The sequence below is a fragment of the Sebastes fasciatus genome, chromosome 9 (genome assembly GCF_043250625.1).
Source record: "Sebastes fasciatus isolate fSebFas1 chromosome 9, fSebFas1.pri, whole genome shotgun sequence".
Taxonomy (NCBI): Eukaryota; Metazoa; Chordata; class Actinopteri; order Perciformes; family Sebastidae; genus Sebastes; species Sebastes fasciatus.
In genome coordinates this window covers 9,109,320-9,129,770 of record NC_133803.1, presented here as the reverse complement: position 1 = coordinate 9,129,770, position 20,451 = coordinate 9,109,320, and the positions used below count along the sequence as shown (strand labels likewise).

The 20,451-nt window shown below is 39.8% G+C and overlaps 1 protein-coding gene across 2 annotated transcripts in view; it reads right to left on the bottom strand.

The window, feature by feature from the left end:
* marchf8 (membrane-associated ring finger (C3HC4) 8) overlaps positions 1-18,089 on the bottom strand; it is an 84,669-nt gene extending 66,580 nt beyond the window's left edge. For both annotated transcript variants that reach the window (XM_074645859.1, XM_074645860.1), the window contains exon 1: positions 17,976-18,089. The gene's annotated coding sequence lies outside the window, so the exon portion shown is untranslated. The remainder of the gene's footprint in view (positions 1-17,975) is intronic.
* Positions 18,090-20,451: the final 2,362 nt, after the last annotated feature.

Sequence of the window (20,451 nt, the reverse complement as noted above, 5' to 3'; positions counted from 1 at the left end):
ACTATTGATAAGGGAAAATATTGTTATTCTATTGTGATATTAAAGGCCCATTTCATTGCCCAGCCCTAGTGAACCATCATTAAGTTGTTAACATAATTCACATCTGCCAGAGGAGAGTTCTGACCACAGAAGGTCCACTGAGATACGAGCCCATCAAAATATTACTGTAGCTCCTATTGTACCACCGAGTCCATTTATTCTAAAATAACACAATTCCGTCCTTCTCCCCAGCTCTTCCTCTCTCTGCTCCTACTTGCGCCAGGTAAATCACAGTCCTGTCTCCTCCATGTTCTGCTCAGCTGAGCTCTGCTGTTATTCAGTTTGCCAAGAAGCCTCTCTATGTCCCTGCTGTCAGATCAGACCTGAGATATGGCTGAAAGCCCGTTCTGCCGTTCTGATGCGCAACCAGGCAGAAAACTCGGCTGTGTATCAATCAATCCTAACATTACTGCACTACAGCTACGGTCTACATCTAAGGGGGTGTCTTCCCCGAGGATTGGTTGGTTATGAAAGAGACCTACAGCACAAATTATAGATTAAGGGTCCTAAAAATGCTGGGTTAAATTACAACTATATTTTGGCGGGGCGGGAATCATCAGAGGCCCCACGATACGATATTATCACGATACGATCTTATTGTGATTTCGCGATATGAGATATGAGTATTGCGATAAGATATATTACGATACATAGCAATTCATTACCTTTTTGTCAACATCTGTTTTATCTAATAAGATACAGTTTTCACTCTGTTCATCTCAGAGTTTTCATTCACATATCTTGAGGTCAGAGGTCAAGGGACCCCTTTGAAAATGGCCATGCCAGTTTTTTTCTCAACAAAATTTAGTGTAACATTGGAGCATTCTCTAATGTAGGATTTCAAGTGAGCCTCATTACAAAAGGAAATCAATTTGTTCTGCCTCTTAATGTGTGATTGTTTGCCAATATTACAGTTTTAGAGAGAATCATTTTGAAACTGTGAAAAAGTCCTGATTTGGCTACCGTAGCATTGCAATAACAGAGTGTTCCTCATTAAGACAGTTCTCATAAATTTCCTTCCCCAGAAATGTATTCAGTGTTCATTTGGCAGGTACAGTACAACGCTTGAAAATGTAATTTCTTGGTTTGATTGCTGTTCCCTCGAGGGATGTGTCACTTTGTCACTGAATCCTTTTACGAGAAGAAGGACTTTATCAAAAAAGAAATGCTACAAATATGCCTGCAGGTTGGCCCGGTGCCCCTGCTGAAAGGTACGAGTCAGGGGGGATAACGGGGGCATTAATTTCATCACGGCACAGATCTTATAGCGGTGTTGGCAGCAGTGATTGGACTTAATGCCCTACCAGAACTCTCGCACACACAGATTAACAGAGCGCCAGTAAAACCTGAGGGAGTCCTCTGATAGAGCCTGCTGCAGATCACTTCCTCACACACATACACACATGAACAGAAACATCAAATTTGGCACCACAATTCTTCACGAGTTTGGATAAATTGTTAAACAAATTTAACTGTCAAACGTAAACTGGTAGATAATTTGACCGTCACTGACATTGTATAATTTCATAAATAACATGCACACAGATACAAACACATATGCCCGTGCTGCACTGAGCTTGAAGACTGGTGATTACTTGGACACTTTTTCATAACACACTGGGAATAAATTATCATAATGTTTTGTTTTTTTGAGCTCATTGTCATTTCAAATGTAGCTGCTTCATTTATCAGCGCCAGTGCAGTCTGAATATTACTGCGACTTCTTCCCTCTGCCTCCCGAATATCTCCATGCCTATTTACCCTATACGCAGGATTAATCAAAAGCATCTGATATTTAAGTTCACTGCATTCATAATGCCTCCGTTGGCTGTCCTATTTGATTATATGCTAATGAGTCCCAGTTTGGATGTGATTAATTGTGTGGTTGGTGAAATGAGCTCTGAACAGACATCTGGGATAAACAGACTTGCTGGTCGGGGAAAACGCGGGAGCTGATGCTTAATACACAAGCCAGCATCTCCGGGATTTTACTAACATTTAACAAAATAACCTTCCACAACTCATTCAGTGCTGCCAAGGAGGAGAGACAAAGAGACCAAAAGGGATGACACGGTTGCAAGTACGCACTATGCACATATACATAACACCTTGTGAAACTTCCTCTCCTGTAAATCTCAAAAAAAGGAAGGAGGATCCGTCCATTTACAGTAAACGTTTCAGTTTCAGTACCGCTACCAGAATTGACACGGTGACTCTGCCCTGGATACCCAGAAGTGGGCCATTTAAAGTTAAGTTAAACGCTTAATTAGTCACAATTCTTTCAATGAACCCTTGTTGAAATCCCCAGATTAGTGTAGTGACGGGAAGAGACTCTGATCACCGAAATGTCTTAAGTCTTCCCCACACCATCGATTTCTCAACAGGCTCCAAGAAGAGCAGTTTCATTCGTTCGGTTTCTGTTTCAGGATGAGACAAGACAGAATTTATATACCTGCATAGCATCATGCGGATACATGACTTCACTAAGACACTCCTCCAGATAGAGCCCCAAAATGAGGTGATGCTTTTTTGTGTGCCTTCTTGTTGAGAGTTAGATGAGAAGATTGGTACACTCTCACCAATTAGCTTTTGCTTAGTTTAGCATAAAGCCTGGAAGCAGCCTGGCTCTGTCCATAGGTAACAACATCTACCTACCAGCACCTCTAAAGATCACTAATGAATAGAGCTGTCCCGAATACTATTTTTTGGGCTTAGAAGCTTTGGTGAGACATATTCGAAGGTATTCGAAGCTTCGAGACGCAGCTCAGCAGGCTGACATGTTCTTCAGTCTGTCTGTCTCCATCTCCCTCGTTTCAGCGCCCGGGACAAAGCCGCTGCCGCACTAATGTACACACACACGCACCTCTACACATAACAAACAGAGATATCAGTCTGAGAATAACTACAAATAATTCATGTTGAATATGAATAATGAATAATATAATATGAATAATTAATAATATAATATGAATAATTAATAATATATATATATATATATAAAAAATAAAGCATTCAAATACTGATTTGGAGGTTGATTACCATGGCAATGGTCAAAGCTTTGAAGCATTCGTGTCAGCCCTACTAATGAACACATTTTATCTTGGTTGCTTAATCTGTACTAAAAATGACAAGTTGTGGGAAACAGAAAGGTTTTTAGAGGTTAACACACAAAGCATCACCTAATTCTGGGGCTCAATCTGGAGGAGTGGTTTAGGGAGGTCACATACCTACATGATGCTATGCAGGTATATAAAATCCCAAAATGTCAAATAAATTCCTTTAACAGTTGGATCCAAGAGCCCAGTGAAATGCCGTTTACTTGTGACTTGTATCTTGAAGTAAATGTATTGTGAAAGCACATTACTGTGGCAATAAAAAGTCTAATTCAAATTTAAAATGGTCCAAATCTAAATGAAATGCACCATGACTGCAGTTGGCAATTTCTGCATTTTGAATTTGGTTTCAAGTTGGCAGAAACACCAAAGACTGAACAAATCTCTTATCAAATCTCTCATCTGTCCTCTTGTATTAACAAATGCACAAAATATTCAGGTAGCAGGCCTTGCATAATGTTCTATCCGGCAGTGACAGTCTCACCAGTTGGAATGACAAACATTGCCAGCAGCAGATTATATCAGCTGCAGCCTGTAGTTAATTAACGGTAATTCCCTAAGTACCTTACCCAGAGGCCAGACTGCAACTTTGGTTATTGTTTATTGTTGTGAACACAAAACTGCAGTGTTCATGCATTTTCATCCAAAAGGTGATTACAGACCTCAAATCTGTTTTGATTAAAAGGCAGGGTTGGTAACAAAACATTTTTGTTATATTTGTTGAAATTCTCATTACATCCTGACAGCAATCAATAAATCAAATGCTCGGACAAAAGAAAGAAAAAAAATCCTGCCGTAGGACTGTAATAAACCCGTCCAATCATTTCAGAAAAAATTAAATGTTACCTGCCTGTCTATCTACTTAATGTGCATCACCGCAGTCTTCCACAAGTTGCTAGCTTGACAGCTGTGAGTACTAACAATAACCATGTTTGTTGTTTATGTTCACAATGGACATTTTGGGGAGTAGCTTTGGCTCTACTAGAGTTTCTTAGCATTACCAATCCGACCTTTAATTATAACTTCCTTTTTTAGAAATGTTGAAAGCTGAACCTAAATACATTTGATAAGGGATTTGAAAGGATTCAGATTCAATAAAATGTTAGAGAACATAATCCCTTACCAATACAGATCAATACTGTTTTCAGAGAAAATGGTACTGACAGAAGATTGTACAGTAGTATGGGCATAATGCAGCCGGACAAGCTTTAAATCTAAGAGGAAAAGTAGGGTTCTGCCTGTCTGCCATTTCTCTTGGAAAGATAAACATCCTTTTCCACACACAGGGACATTTTATTTTTTCTCTGATAACCTCAGAAAATGCCATGATAAGGCAGGAAAAGAAAATCTAAATACTTGTAAGTAAAAGGGAAAAATAACACCATATCAATGCAGGCTGACTTAAAGAGAACCTGATAAGAGATTTGACAGGATGCTGTTGAAGTCTTTGTGTGTGTGTGTGTGTGTGTGTGTGTGTGTGTGTGTGCGCGTGCGCGCGATGGGAAGTGCGATGGGAAGATAAGAGAAGGAAAGAGAGTAGACAGAGAATGCAAGAAGGATGAGTACTGATTTTGCTGGGGGAGCAGAATGAAATATCTTGAGAGCTAAAGCAGGCGAGAAAAGTGCAAACACATCAAAGATTCACAATGCGGAGACAGGAACCGAAATTGTTAGACACTAGCAATGGAGATACAATCCACAACACACACACACACACACACACACACACACACACACACACACACACACACACACACTAAGTATGCAGCTTTTGTAATCTTCTTTACAGTTGATACTGTTGAAGGGGAAGTAAAACACAGCGTAGAGGAAGCCAGAGAGGCTAACATTATTGTATGCAGGCAAACATGAATATCAACCTCACACGGACCTAATTTTCTTTTCTGCACGTCTAATCCCAATTAGCCTGTAGTTAGAGGATATTCATGTGATCATGAGGCAGACAAATACACACAAATATAAATGCAAACTTGAACCCACAGGTAGAGATTCACATTTACATTTTGGGACATTAGCCAAAGCCGATATCCAAATTGAGTTACGGTAATTGAGCGGGTGCAGCCTCTGGTTGTCGATGAACACTGCAAATATTTTTTGCAGCCCCGATAACACTTCTCTGGCACAAGAAAATAAAATGCAATCAATGACACCTTCGCAGCAGCAAGGTGGGTCTAGACTGCACTAAGCCCCTTCTTGATTCGGCTGTGTGTTTCAGTGTTTCAAGTTGGTGGTGAAGTTGTTGAGTAAAGTTGTGAGGACGCCTGCCGTTAATTTTAACGAGACACTGCCAAAACTGAAAGATGTAACAGCAGGTGAAGTACGACACTACTAGATTTCTGTTGTGGATTTCAATGCGTGAAAACACCAACATGGTGTTAAACAAATCCCTTCCAGTGCATTAGCTCTGTTTCGAATTGATTAATCATTTGGTCTATTAAACACCAGAAAACTGCAAACAAATGATCATCACAATTTCCTAGAGCCCAAGGTCACGTCTTCAGAGGTCCTTTTCTACAAAGCGAGTTCAACATACTCATGTTGTCTTTTCGTTATGTTCGCTTAACTAACCCTAACAACTGCTAAACTGTCCTACAACGGTAGTTATCAACTCGGTAACTTAACCCAGGGCTTCTCAATCTGGCTATGAGTGCGTTCACATGAAAGGGGAGGCGTTTGCAGCATATGACCAATCACAAACATGGACAAGTCTAATGTCAGCAGAGTGGCACATTTTACAAGGAAGAGCGAATTATAATATTAGACAAATACGAAGAAGTTAAACACATAATCCAAACTCAAAGTAACACAGTTGAAGCTGCCAAATGCAGGAAAAACAGCTGAAAAAGAAAAAGTTAATAATTAACCATTTAACCGTTAACCGACATTAAGCATTTTAACTGATTAACGCTATCGGTTAAAAGAAATATTAATAATTAATTAGAAAGCTGAGAAAAACTCAGAGGAGCGGCTCGTCACTTTAAGGAGAAAAGCTGGCCCACCTTAAAGGAGTCTGAGCCAGAGTTACAGATACAGGAAGTTGGCTCAGCTGAGGAATTGTAGCCTCGCAGCAATTATTCACCAACAAATAAACTGTACACACACTGTCTGCTACACCTACGTTCACAGCTGTAACGCCACCGACAAACCCACACTCCCCGCCGCCACACACACACACGTTCTGTCGTAAACTCGCTAAAGTTCTGCCGCGCTGACAGAGCGTATGTGTGTGGCGGCAAGCACAAAGCTACCAGCAGAGCTACAGCGGCTAACATAGCGCAAACACACACACTGTTTGTCGGACACTTCTATCGTTAATCCTGGCAGACACACAGCGGACAACCTGCTTAACTAAACTAAATGTGCGGTGGAGACTTTTACTGGGAAAGTGGCTGCATGTCCGTGGCTGCTAACGCTCCCGGACGGTGAACTGGAGACAGTGAACGAAGCACCGTGGCTGCTAGAGTAGTGACAGTGAACTTGGGACTCAGTTGTCTGTTGTGCTCATACACTGCAGCTGGCGCACTGCTGCATGCGAGGCACAAATCTTGTCGGTTAACGGTTTATAAATCGGTTAACGGTTAAGAACATTTTTCAAAATCAGCATCCCTAGCGTGAATGCGTGCATTAACAGATTTATTAATTCAACGGAATACTCCAAAGTCAGATAGATACGTCTAGATGGGCCAGTGATAATATAAAAAGCTTTTAGATTATAATTGATTCATAGTATGGGAAGTATAGTATAATATACACTTCATTATGCCCTTTGGTATGGTCATGGTCATTTTATACGAGTTGATACACATGGTCACGTGTATGAATGTTCCGCCCTTCTTCCAGCTCCGTCCCAGCGGAGTGAAACGTACTTGAGAGCAAGTAAAAAAATAAATATAAAAACATAATTCAAAGCAGTTATCATCCACAGCTTAAATCCAGCTTCCCTTACTGCATTTGTCAGTTTAAACTGTGTTGTTTTTAGCCTGGTTTATGACTGTTACTTCTTCGCATTTGTGTGATATTATCATACGATCTGCACACCGAGCTTTAATTGGTCAGATGGAGGTGCTTTTATACGAGTTGATATCTTATCTGGAACATAACCTGCTCTGGAGCAGGTTAGGTGTTCAGCATAAGTTACCATGGTGATCTACCCCGGTAAGAAGTGCATCATCGTCATAGGACGGAAAAGCCAGGGTTAAACCTGAAGTTACCTCCAAATCCTGCTTTGTAGTACAGGCTTCAGATGTCAAGTTTTATCCAAACAAAAACCCAAATATATTAAATATATTATAATTTAAGACAAGGTAAGGCAGCAAATCGTCAAAATTTGGAAGCTGGAACCATCAAATGACTTAAATGATTAATTTATTATTATTAACAGTTGACAACTGAGTGACTAATTGTTGCAGCTCTACAGAGAACAGTTTTGTGTTTTACTGTATGTTGAAATTGGTTTGAACTGTAAGAAGACAAGGGTGTTTTAGTCATGTATTGCACAGAAGCCATGATGCATTGCTCTTACCACTGATGTTGAACAATAGTCCACTAGCTAAAACAACTGTGAAAAAATACAGACTGCACTGAAGATGTTTCACTTTGGTTATGAACTAAATTAGGACTAACAAAATGATGGTCTTGCAATAATTTTAGGACTTGCTTCCTGAATTTTCATACTTTTTTTTTGATTGTGCGGCTGAATTGCTTCACTGCAAAGGGGGTGTCCGCTCATATGAAATAGACAGGGAAATGTTCGATTTTCCTAAATGTGAAATCAACATTTTATTGTTCCTAACACAATTTCTTCACAAGGCAAAAGTGAGCATGGCTCAAATACCCCCGCTCACCGCTTGACCCCTGCTAAAGTAGGGCCAAAGGTTTTGCCCTTTTGGCAAACTTTCAGAAATTGTAGGCACCCTGGACTTCTAACCCCCAACAGGCACAACTACACCACACTGTCAACCATCATACCAAATTTGAAGTTTATAAGTTAAACTGTTTTCGAGTTCTGCTCTGGAAACGAAAGTGTGACACGCGAAGGACGTGTCCGGAAGGACGGACGGACGGACGAACGGACACGAGGAGGGCTATATACCCCCGACTACGTTGTCGTGGGGGTATAATAAGCAATTCAAATCTGCAAGAAACAAAGGGAACATGAAATGAATGACAGGGACAGACGCACACTAACACACTGGGATATTCTGGAACTCAGAGATAGAGAGGATTTAGTATTATGTTTATAGATGCTATTCATAGAGCATATTCAGTATTGCAATGAGGACAAAGAAGCCATTTTTAACCTCTAAGCACTTCAAGTCTCTCAAAACAGAATAAAGCAAGCAGCAAACACTAAATGCTTACAGGCAATCACAAGACCTATCACAGCGATCAGTTTCTTTTGTGACAGAGGGAGATGACTACACAGGTGGAAATTTTCCGAGAGCAGTCACACAGCTTATACAGTACTAAAGGGTTTCTACATTTCCTCATACCTGCCGTATGAAATAATCAAGTCTTCCGGGACTCAAGGGAGGCTTACACTTGAAAAATGTCACAACTTAGTTGAGGAGTAATGAGGAATTCACCCACAACTATAGACACTAAATTCAAGAAAACGTAATATTGAAACTTGTGGAAGAGAATCAGTCTTAATCTTAAAAGGTAATTTCACCCATATTACATAAAATCATACAAGACATATTTTCTCACTTAAATCTAGTCACTTTTTATAGGGACTATTTCTTCATTAGAAAGCAGTTTCAGGACGTCCTCGTGGCCTAGGGGTTTAAAGCTGACCGTGTAATAGCAGGAACCGCTTCAAGCCTGTTTGAGGAAATTGTTGCACGTTATTCCCCCTCTCTCTTCCCTCATTTCCTGTCAACTCTATCCTTCTTTATCTAATAAAAGGAAAATTTGCCCTCGGAGTACTTTTGAAAAAGTCAATAAACACTGTTCACACGAAGGTCTGTGGATTATCCTGAGTAAGTGGGACATTGTTTCTGTGTTTTTCAGTGAATTGAGCACCACACTAAACTACAAAAAGCCCTTCACTTCTATCAAGGGCTGCAACTAACATCATAATCATCGATTGAACTGCTGATCTGCTCTTTTCTCAATTAACTGATTAATCATCGTGTCTATGAAATGCCAGACAATAGTGAAATAATTGCTCAGGGGCCAGGGTGACAAACTCAAAATGCTTGTTTCATCCAAACAAGAAATTATTCAGTTCATTATCACAGCCTAAGAGAAGCATCAAATCCTCACATTTGAAAAGCTGGAAGAAGAGATTGTTCTGCATTTGTGCTTGAAATTATTAAATGATTATCAGAATAATTGCCAATTCATATTCTGCCAATTGATTTATCATCTAATTGTTTCAGCTCTACTCTTGTAACATCTCGAAATCTCTGCAAATAAAACCAGAACTTTCTGCATGCCGGCTACATGCGTCTAGGGCTGCAACTAACGATTATTTTCATTGTCGATTAACCTGTCGATTATTTTCTCAATTAATCGATTAGTTGTTTGGTCTATAAAATGCCAGAAAATGGTGAAAGATGTTCATCAGTGTTTTCCAAAGCCTAAGATGACGTCCTCAAATATCTTGTTTTGTCCACAACTCAAAGATATTCAGTATTACTGTCATAGAGGAGTAAAGAAACAAGAAAATATTCACATTTAAGAAGCTGATATCAGAGGTTTTGACAATTTTTTCTTAAAAGATTACTCAAACCAACTAATCGATTATCAAATTAGTTGGCAATTAATTTAATAGTTGACACCTAATCGATTAATCGTTTCAGTTCTACATGTCACTATTCACATGTGGAAAATAATGTGTTTTTGCAAGATATTATTAATGTCTCTGGAGATGAGATGTCGACGTTTGGGGTGATGAGACATGGTGCGCAAGCGGAGAGCGGGTTATTCATCACACAGCCTTTGACACATCAAGACATGTCTTGATTTAGACCCTCATCCTCCCACTTTTCCTCACAGCAGCCATATCCAATGGAACAAATGAAGATGTCAGGTTGGTTTGACAAAGCGCCCCGGCATCCGCCACACGCACCCCTCATCTCTCTGTAATGGGGATAATCAAACCTACGTGGCTCCAAAATAACCCACCCTGATGCCGTAGCCTACATCCTGACAAATCCTAAATCTATCAATGTGCAAATGTTACACAAGTTTGACTCATGCTAATACAATGTTTGTTGGTCAAACAGTGACTTGGAGGGCTTTAAGATGTTCAGCTCAGAACATCTTCAAACCAAGAGACTAAAACGGGCGATGGTTAGCCATTATCAGCACATTTGTCTGTGTGAACCCCTAAAAATGTCACATAGAGCAGTGTCATGTCAGCCTCATAACCCACAACCTTATTCAGCATTCATTCAACTGAATTAATGTTGGTCAAACAAACTCATTTATTGTTTGAAAAACAAATTCTAACCTACTAAATCATATTATGTCTACAAAACTAATTTGCACAAGTAATAACAGGATGAATTAATTATTTAAATCAAAGAATTGTGCTGTATTCTCAGGCACAGAGCTGGAATTGTTTGTGCTGCTTTAACAGGGGACTGTCTCCGACATGATTGTATTATTTGATAAGATTTAAGTCATGAATACACCTAAGTAAAAATTCCAAGCAGCTTTTGCAATGCCAACACCACCAGCACAAACAATCGATGGGGAACAACAGAAAAGTCATTAGTAATAAAACTCATTTGATGTACGTAATGAAATGACAGCAGGGAATCTGCTGTTGGGATTTCCTTGTTGGTTTGCAGAAATCCACATCAAAAGCAGTTATGTGATCTGTTTATAAGCGCTCAAGTAAATTACACATATAAATGGTGGACTGATAATGTTCCAAAAAGAAAAACCCCAAAAAACGCTCCAGAGGTTGCACGGCATTTCCGAAAGATTGCATGACAATCGGTGTTTAAAATACAATGACATGTAAACTATTTTCTTTGTCTGCCAAGCCACAGTGGCTGCTGCTGCTGCTCAGGCCAATTACACAGTTTTCCCTCCAGTTAGTCCAAACAAAACACTGCTGCCGCTCGTTTAGAGGACAATTTAAACTTTCATGAGATGCCTATAAGATGAGTCGCTGCTGCATAATATCAGTGGGACAGACAGCAGCTAAAAAAAGAAATGCATTTACACGGAAAGGTCACAGATTATCAATTAAGCATACCAACATACCATACTTTCTTTACTCCGAGACAGCCATTAGTCTCTGAAACTCAGTGTGTACAGACTAGAGACTTGCTTGTGTTAGAGAAAATAAACTACACTGAATATTAAGGTTAAATTAACATAATCAGAGTACAAACTTTACTGTTGATTTGAAAAGTCAGACTTTAGTGTGATTGGATGGAGGACGGAACTTCTGATTAACAACGATCAAAATGATTCTTATTTGCTCAACAAAAGTAGTGGCAGTTAATGTGGATATGGCATTTGTCAGGCTATCACTACCACATGAATGCACTAGAAGACATTAACACTTTTGAAATCAGTGTGTGTATCAATTAATTAAATAAATATTTCTGGAAGCATGTTTAATATGATGGATTAGCTATCAAAAACAATTTCTGCAAGTAGATTTTTTTTTTTAATCCAACAAAAGTAATGAAGATAGACGTCTGACTGGCTTTCAATGTGCTGTAGAATTAGTTAATAGAGATGTAAAGCAGCATGCAGTCTAGTGTGTTAAAAAGTGCTTAAAAGACTAAATGCTGAACTCTTACTACTACTCTATGAATCAAATTTCAGGAGAACAGTAAGGTTCAACATGCTAGGAATTATATTATAAGAAGGCTACATGGTTTTCTATTGATTGATTCATTATAGTCACACAGCTTTCAGAAAATACATCAAGTATCGTTTGATGTCCTGCCACGCAAACGGTCTGAATAAATGTGAGTGGCTATATACAGTGCATCCAAATATACTGTAGTCACATTGCAACTGGAGAGACTGTCGACAGACACTTACAAGACATCCATATAAATGAAAGACGCAGAGCCTCTGTTCTTAATGCGGAACTTAAAGGCAATTTTCATCCCTATTTCCACACAGTCGTATCACTCTGCTTTCAGTTGCTCCTGTTTCAAGACGCCGCCGTCAACACTGCTGATTAAGTAGGCTAGTAATACAGTATGTCAGGTCTGCACTCAGTCCACCAATCAGACACAGACAGGTCACAAATTAAAGGGAAGACTATAGAGGAGGAACAGAATTAATGCAGATTCTTCCATACAAGGTGTAAGGGGTCAATGAATGTTTTGATGAGCATGGAAATGATGTAAATTATATGCTACGCCCTTTGCCCTGTCTCAACCTAATTGACCCCCAAATATAATGAAGAGCAGGACAGAGCCGCCTGCACTCCTGATAGCACCCAGGACAGGCTTCCATGCAGTGGGGAAACACAACACTGTGGATGTAACATCCCAAACTAATGTAGTTAGTTTATAATGTGCTCTTTGGAAGTAATGCTCAGTTAGGTAGTAAGTTTACATTATAGCACATAAACACACGGTTTAATCCATTCCCAATACTTTTGCTCGTGTTTTTTTAATGGTCTTGGAAGACTACAAAATATACACCATCCTCCAAACTCTTTAAATGCAGAGTATCGCTTTTACTGCAGCACCATGCACACCGTTTCCATGTTTGAGGTCCAAAGGTTGACAGGCCTGCCATGCATAGTTACTGTTGCTTAGCTATGATGGGACAATCGCTATCAATTGAACACCTATGCAAGTTTTTGGACGGGCTATCACCAAAACACCAAATGAAGGGAAGGAATACTGATGTTTGAGCACAAATGGTGTTTTTTGGAGCACCAGAGACATGGAGAATCTATGCCAAGAAGCACTGAAGCTGTTCAGGAAGCTTGCTGAGATACTTTTTCCTTTCATTTGTCATCCATCTGTAACACAATCCCAATCCAGCTAGCACTTTAACAGAGCAACAGGTGAGCACAAAACAGTGAAGTATAATTCTGAATACTTGGATTGTTGATAAAAATATTAAAACCACAAACAGAATCAAGTATCAAAGTCAAACACATAAGCCATTACATTTGCACAAGTGTGTGTTGTTAACAGTAACACACAGTATTGTACTGTTGTAGCTCCTTCCCCACACCCTCTTCTTGACTCATTGCCATGAGCAGACAGAAACCTTGGGGAGACTGTGAAAGCCCTAATGACATCATCAACCATAGCCAGCTACCTGCAGCAGTGCCATCCGACGGTCCATTCAGCTGAGCCAGCACCTCTGCTCGGCTGATGTATAGCAGCTGTCGAGCACTCCCCCTCTTCATCCCGCACATTATCATTTCATTGCACCCGTGCAACACACACATATAGAACCACGCACACATACGTTGGAAGTCTGAGGGAGGGAGGCTACTTAAGATCTGTAAGAAATATCAATATAAACACTGTCCTGTTGTCTTACAACCAATGTTTTTAACTACTGCCATTAGCATTACTCCAGTGAGGTTTAGTTCACATGGGTGCATGACATCATCCATAGCAGGAAGTCATTAGATTGGATCAATAGTCTATTCCCTACGGACGAAGACCAGCCACAGTGGGGCACAGCAGCAGGGCAGGCCAGGATTGAGTTAGTGCAAGGGAGGCAAAGAGAAACGACACGGTATCATACCTTTATTATGTTATTAGATTACAGCCCAGCCAGACGCTGATACAACAAGACTAGCAGGGGACGTGTTCATACGATTATAGTCCAGGATCAGATAACAAAAGCAGTATGGGACAGCTGCACAGAGTCTACGAGGCACTAGAAACCTTGTGATAGGACTGCAGGCAGCCATATGGTGGTGATATTGTTAATAGACTTTTAATTAGTTCAGCCGAGGAGCCATTCAAAAAGTAAAACTTGCTAAGCTGGGAGTCTAGTAAAGAGAGGTAATGACTGACACTTTCACACGACCAGGAAAACCCATATCCCGAATAACGTACGCACCCACTCCTGTAAAAGGGAACAGGATACGTATGCAGACGGATTTTTGTTGGCTGGATCCATTTCCTGTCTCTTTGCAGAATGCGATCAATATTATTTTACAGATTAAGCACCAGAGCGAGGAGACAGGGGTAAGCAGTGGACGTAGAGATGCAGTGTGAGTCAGGGAACAGCGTCTGCAGGTGCCATTTTGAAACAGGTTCACATTAGAAATAGAAATATATTAAGACTAAAGACGATTGCTGTTGACTGGGTAGGGCGCAGATCACAAGTGGTGTGGTTAACTAGAACATTGTCACCTCCTTCAGGGTTAACATACAGGAAATACAAAAAAGGAAGTGCATGTGTGTGTGTGTGAGAGAGAGAGAGAAAGAGAGAGAGAGAGAGAGAGAAAGAGAAAGTTACATTGTCTTTTTGATAAGGATAATCTACTTAATTCGAATAATATGACAAAAATTAATTTATGTTTTAGATTAACCTAATTTGTTCAAATCAATTCATCAATTAAAAAAAATGAATAGCTATAGTTGAAACAATTACAGAAAGTTAATCGGCAACAAAATTAATAATTGATTAAGTTAATTTTTCAAAAAAAAGCAAAACATTCACTAGTTACAGCGTCTTAAACTTGAGGATTTCCTGTTATTTGTTGTCTTCTATGATAGGAAATTTAATATCTTTGGGTTTTGGACTGCTGGTTGGACAAAACAAGACATGAATGCGTTAATTTGGGCTCTGGGAAAATGTGATGGGCATAAACTGCTGTCTGACATTTTATAGGCTAAACAATTAGTCGAGAAAATAACTGACGGATTAATCGACAAATGAAATAATAGCTGCATTAGTTTAAAATAAAAAGTCGGTTATGCTTGAATATTTCATTATCAGGTCTATGCCCTATGAAACATGCTGTATGTGATTAGTAAGGAAGGACATGAGCTATTGGAACAAACTAATTAGCCAAAATAGGGGGGTAGATTGGGTGAACCAGAGCTAAAACCCTTTCTCTGAAACTCTTCTGCAAGTCGAAATGATTTTGGCTGCCGTTAAAATTGAATTTGATTGAAACCTCTATAGAATAGCACAATAGGGGCTGTCAAACACATCTTCTGTTCCATATTGTAAAATACTGTGGGAGGCACATTTCACCATCAAAACCAATTGTGTCAAACAATGACGGCAGTTAATTGGCAGAAAGCTACTATCAGAGCCTTCAGATACTTTTGATTGCATTCTTTCCACCCTCCAATTACTTTCCTCAGAACCTATCTCTGAGGACAGAAAGTATGAGTTAATTTGCAAGCACACAATGGCACAGTCCATTAAGACTGCAGGCTCATTCATTTGCAGTTTTAGCAGCTTAAGCAGACAGAAGGGGACACAGTCTCAGTCGCCCTCTTCCTCCCATTTGGAATCATAATCATGATTTTACTTTCTCATTTCTCCCTGCAGTCGGTCCTGACAGGACGACTGACGACTTCAAAGTCTGTTGACAGCTCGGGGTCTGGAATAGATGAGATTTCTCATAACGGCAGAATGCTTGTTGATACCTGCAAAATCCTTCACTGTCAGAGGGCACTAAGTCAGCCAGTCATGAAGGAAGGCCAGGCCAGGAAGAGGAAACCAGAGGGAGAGGAGTGGACTGTCTAAGTGTATGATGTTATATGAAAAGGATTTTATACGGTAAATACATGGTGCAAGTGCAGTCAAACTTTTGGAAAAAAGACAACTAAATATATAGCACTTTAAAAGTACCTTGGTATGGTTTCCCACTTATTACGGCCTATGAACAAAAAAATCAATCCTGGAACATTTGATATCATTGCTATAATTCAACTAAAAATATAAAATATCTGTGGACTCCACATGAAAACTTTGACAAGTTGAAAGCGGCTCATGAATAAAAAGGCTGACTTCTCCTTTTTGATTTTTTTCCCCCTGCTACTGTAGATTAAAAGCATTCCCAATTACTTATATTCAAAGTCATGATATTTCTTTTGTTCAACTCAAGTACGAAAACAAGATTAGAGCTCCGACTGCTTGCCTACAAAAAAGCCACCGTCTGTCGCTATTGTTCAAACACTCAACTGTGTCATAAACTTAAACAGTGTTTGTGCAGAAAAGAAGCCAATCTATATGCGGTAATCCCATGTGGGGAGGCAGGATTAGTTACACAGCAGCACAACAGAGAGAATACGCATTGTGTTTTCTGTAAGTTTATGCATGCACACTCCACAGATACCAACGGGACAATGAGGCTTCTTATCGCGACAAGCCCTCAGTATTTCACGACACTGGCAAAGACATAACCAAAGGCTACAGTGATGTAACACACACAGGCACAGCTGGCTCTTCCTCTAACCCTGACAGTAGCTGAACAACACACTGAAGCCTGCATCACGATAAAAGGTGGTGTTATTAGAAGCTGTCTTTGACATGACGCCTAGACTTGTTATCTTGGAATGAAGATGAGTGAAATGTTTGCAACTCCCACTGAAATAATAAATACCACAGCAGGCATCCACACCGTGGTAGCGTGGACGGAAAGCTTTACACAAGAGTGCTTTGCTTTAAAAAGATTTTAACAAGCTGCAACCGCACTACACATGCATGGACTATACAGTAGGGTATCATGGCATACAGCAGGACTGGAGTGTAAGGTGGAACAAACTGAGGAAAGCTGATCCTGCCGCCAATGAGAAGACAGAGTGTAATGTGAGAGCCACTGTAACAATTCACTGATGGCAGAAAAGGGTACAAACCTCACCATTTATCAGGCAAAGCACCATTTTACAGTTTAATCTAAGTGTGGAATTGCTGTGTAGTTAGTGTCAAGCTGATTATATAAAACTAAAATCACTGTATGATTATTTTTTTCAGCAGCTGTAGCCTGTGGAAGCAGTGCAGCTATAGGGCACTCCACTTGGTTTTATTGTGGTTCATAATAAGGGAACATCCAGCCGGACAGTGCACCTCAAACCTGAAGTCTATACAGTAAATGTGAAAATACATTAGCAAATGTTCTGTTAGACAAAGGAAGCTGCTGTAGGCCATTGTGTAAACTGGGAACTGTCAATCCAGTATGGCAAACTCAGAAGGAACAGACCACACTGCTGTATCACATTATATGACCACTCATATATATATATATACACATATGGAAATTCAGGTTAACAGCATCCCAGACTGCAATGATGGGAAGAAATGCTCACATATCCCATACAACAATAATGCTTAATCATGTCGGAGTGCAATAACTCATATTATCATGACCTGGTGTCCCATCTTATTCCACAAAGGCTTGGGGGAAGACTAAACAAAGGCTTGCTCGGACACAGTCAACATTACGTCTTCTCTTGAGTCACAAACACATGCTGAATGGACAAACAAACCCCAGGCAATAAATACACTAAAAGAAGCAGCAGCAGGCATTTGAGCAGGAAAACAAACGCGTTGCTGTATGGTTTCTTTTTGCTGCAGAGCGCACCAGTCGCTGACATTAAACTGAATTTTCATACCTTAATCACAAAAGGCTACGGTGACCGTCTCGTGGCTTCTACAGCAGGTAATAAAGACATCTAATTCTCACACATTCACATCCCAGAACAGCACAGTCCAGACGAGCGTCCGTCCGTCCGTCCGTCCGACCGACCGACCGTCAGTGGATTCAATAAAGCGAGAGGCGCAGCGGAGACAGAGCAGTGTGGACGGACGCATAGCTGCATTGGACCAAACGATGGTCCATATTCCAACTAACAGGAGAAAGAAAAGAGAGAGGACACTCACCGCTGTGTTTGGCACCGAATGACGACGTCTTGTTTATTGCATTGCCCCCGCTGAGCAGCTGTGTGTAGTGGTGCGTCACTGACTTCCGCGATGAGATGGACTGAAAAAAATGCACTGTGAAATAATGGAGTTAAAGGACAGGCGGCGCACGAGAGGGGCGCAATGTAGCAGCCTATGATGAGGATGATAGTAGGATAGATTCGAGATTCAAGATGTTTATTGTCACGCTGGTTATACAAGTACAATCGTGTGAAATGTAATAAGTTATATTACAATTATAAAAGGAAATACTTTGCACAAGGCATATCAATAAACGATCTTTATAAACGATTCTTTTCTCACACTATAAACATGTTTTAACGTTAATATGATCATATGTATAGCTGGATGTATGTTTGATTCTGAAAGCATTATCTCCTCTCTATAGGCAGAGGTTGTTGTGGAATTTTCACCAGATGTTGGTAACAACCCAAGTAATCTATACATACAAAGAAACCAAAACAAATAAGTTCAGAAATAAAGTTATGTGTAATAGTGTGAAATGACACAGGGAAAAAGTATTGAACACGCTTACTGATATTTATTTAATACTTTGTACAAAAGCCTTTGTTGGTAATGACAGCTTCAAGACGCCTCCTGTATGGAGAAACTAGTCGTATGCATTGCTCAGGTGTGATTTTGGCCCATTCTTCCACACAAACAGTTTTCAAATCTTGAAGGTTCCGTGGGCCTCTTCTATGAACTCTGATCTTCAGTTCTTTCCATAGATTTTCAAGTGGATTCAAGTCAGGTGAATGGCTGGGCCATTCTAGCAGCTTTATTTTCTTTCTCTGAAACCAATTGAGAGTTTCCTTGGCTGTGTGTTTGGGATCATGGTCTTGCTGAAATGTCCAACCTCGTTTCATCTTCATCATCCTGGTACATTTTTCCATTCATCCTGCCTTCAATTATGTGAAGTTTGCCAGTACCGTATGCTGAAAAGCAGCCCCACACCATGATGTTCCCACCTCCAAACTTCACTGTTGGTATGGTGTTTTTAGGGTGATGTGCAGTGCCATTTGTCCTCCAAACATGGTGTGTATTATGGCATTCAAAGTATCCATTTTTGCTCTCATCTGACCAGACTATATTCTCCCAGTATTTCACAGGCTTGTCCAAATGTTGTGCAGCAAACTTTAAACAAGCTTCAACATGCTTTTCCTTCAGCAATGGAGTCTTGCGTGGTGAGCGTGCATACAGGCCATGGCGGTTGAGTGCATTACTTATTGATTTCTTTGAAACAATTGTACCTGCTAATTCCAGGTCTTTCTGAAGCTCTCCACAAGTGGTCCTTGGCTCTTGGACAACTCTTCTGATAATTCTTTTCACTCCTCTGTCAGCAATCTTGCAAGGAGCACCTGGTTGTGGCCAGTTTATGGTGACATTATGTTCTTTCCACATCTGGATTATGGCCCCAACAGTGCTCACTGGAACATTCAGAAGTTTAGAAATGCGTCTGTAACCAATGTTATCAGTATGTTTTGCAACAATAAGGTTGCGAAGGTCTTGAGAGAGCTCTTTGCTTTTACCCATCATGAGATGTTTCTTGTGTGACACCTTGGTAATGAGACACCTTTTTATAGGCCATCAGTTGGGATTGAACCAGCTGATATTAATTTGCACTGACAAGGGGTCGGATTGCTTTCTAATTACTGATAGATTTCAACTGTTGTCTTGGCTTTCCATGCCTTTTTGCACCTCCCTTTTTTCATGTGTTCAATACTTTTTCCCTGTGTCATTTCACATTATTACACATAACTTAATTTCTGAACTTGTTTGTTTTGGTTTCTTTGTATGTATAGATTACTTGGGTTGTTACCAACATCTGGTGAAAATTTCATGTCAATAGCACCTTTGGAAATATATTTACTGAGAAAAATTGTGACGTGTTCAATACTTATTTTACCCGCTGTATATATATATAGTTTTTAAAGCTAGTCACATGTCAAAGACAATTTTTGGAACAGTAATACAAAACAGCACTTTACTATGGACATAAATGCACTTTTCTCTGCTGCTAAACACGACTGCAAATTGGGTGTATAACTGCCAATTGTATGAATTTTGTCTGAAACGCTAACTTATTTTATTCTTCTATCGTTATTTTTAGGTATGTTAATTTTAATACTTATTTATTCTATCCTTTTTAATGCACTGATGGGAGCTGGGAGAAACAATATTTCGTTTCCTTCTGTGTATGCAAATACCCAGTGACATGACAATAAGGTGAATCTTGAATCTTGAATCTTGAATTAAGAACATATACATATCAGGTATGAACGTACATATATAAGAAAGACTTTGTACAAGGCATATTAAGAACATAAACATTAAGAAAATATACAGTATAAGATATATGATACAATGTAGGTACTTTAAAACTCCACTAATCAATATGTTTCTATTATTTACTCTGTGAAACAAATACATAGGCTTA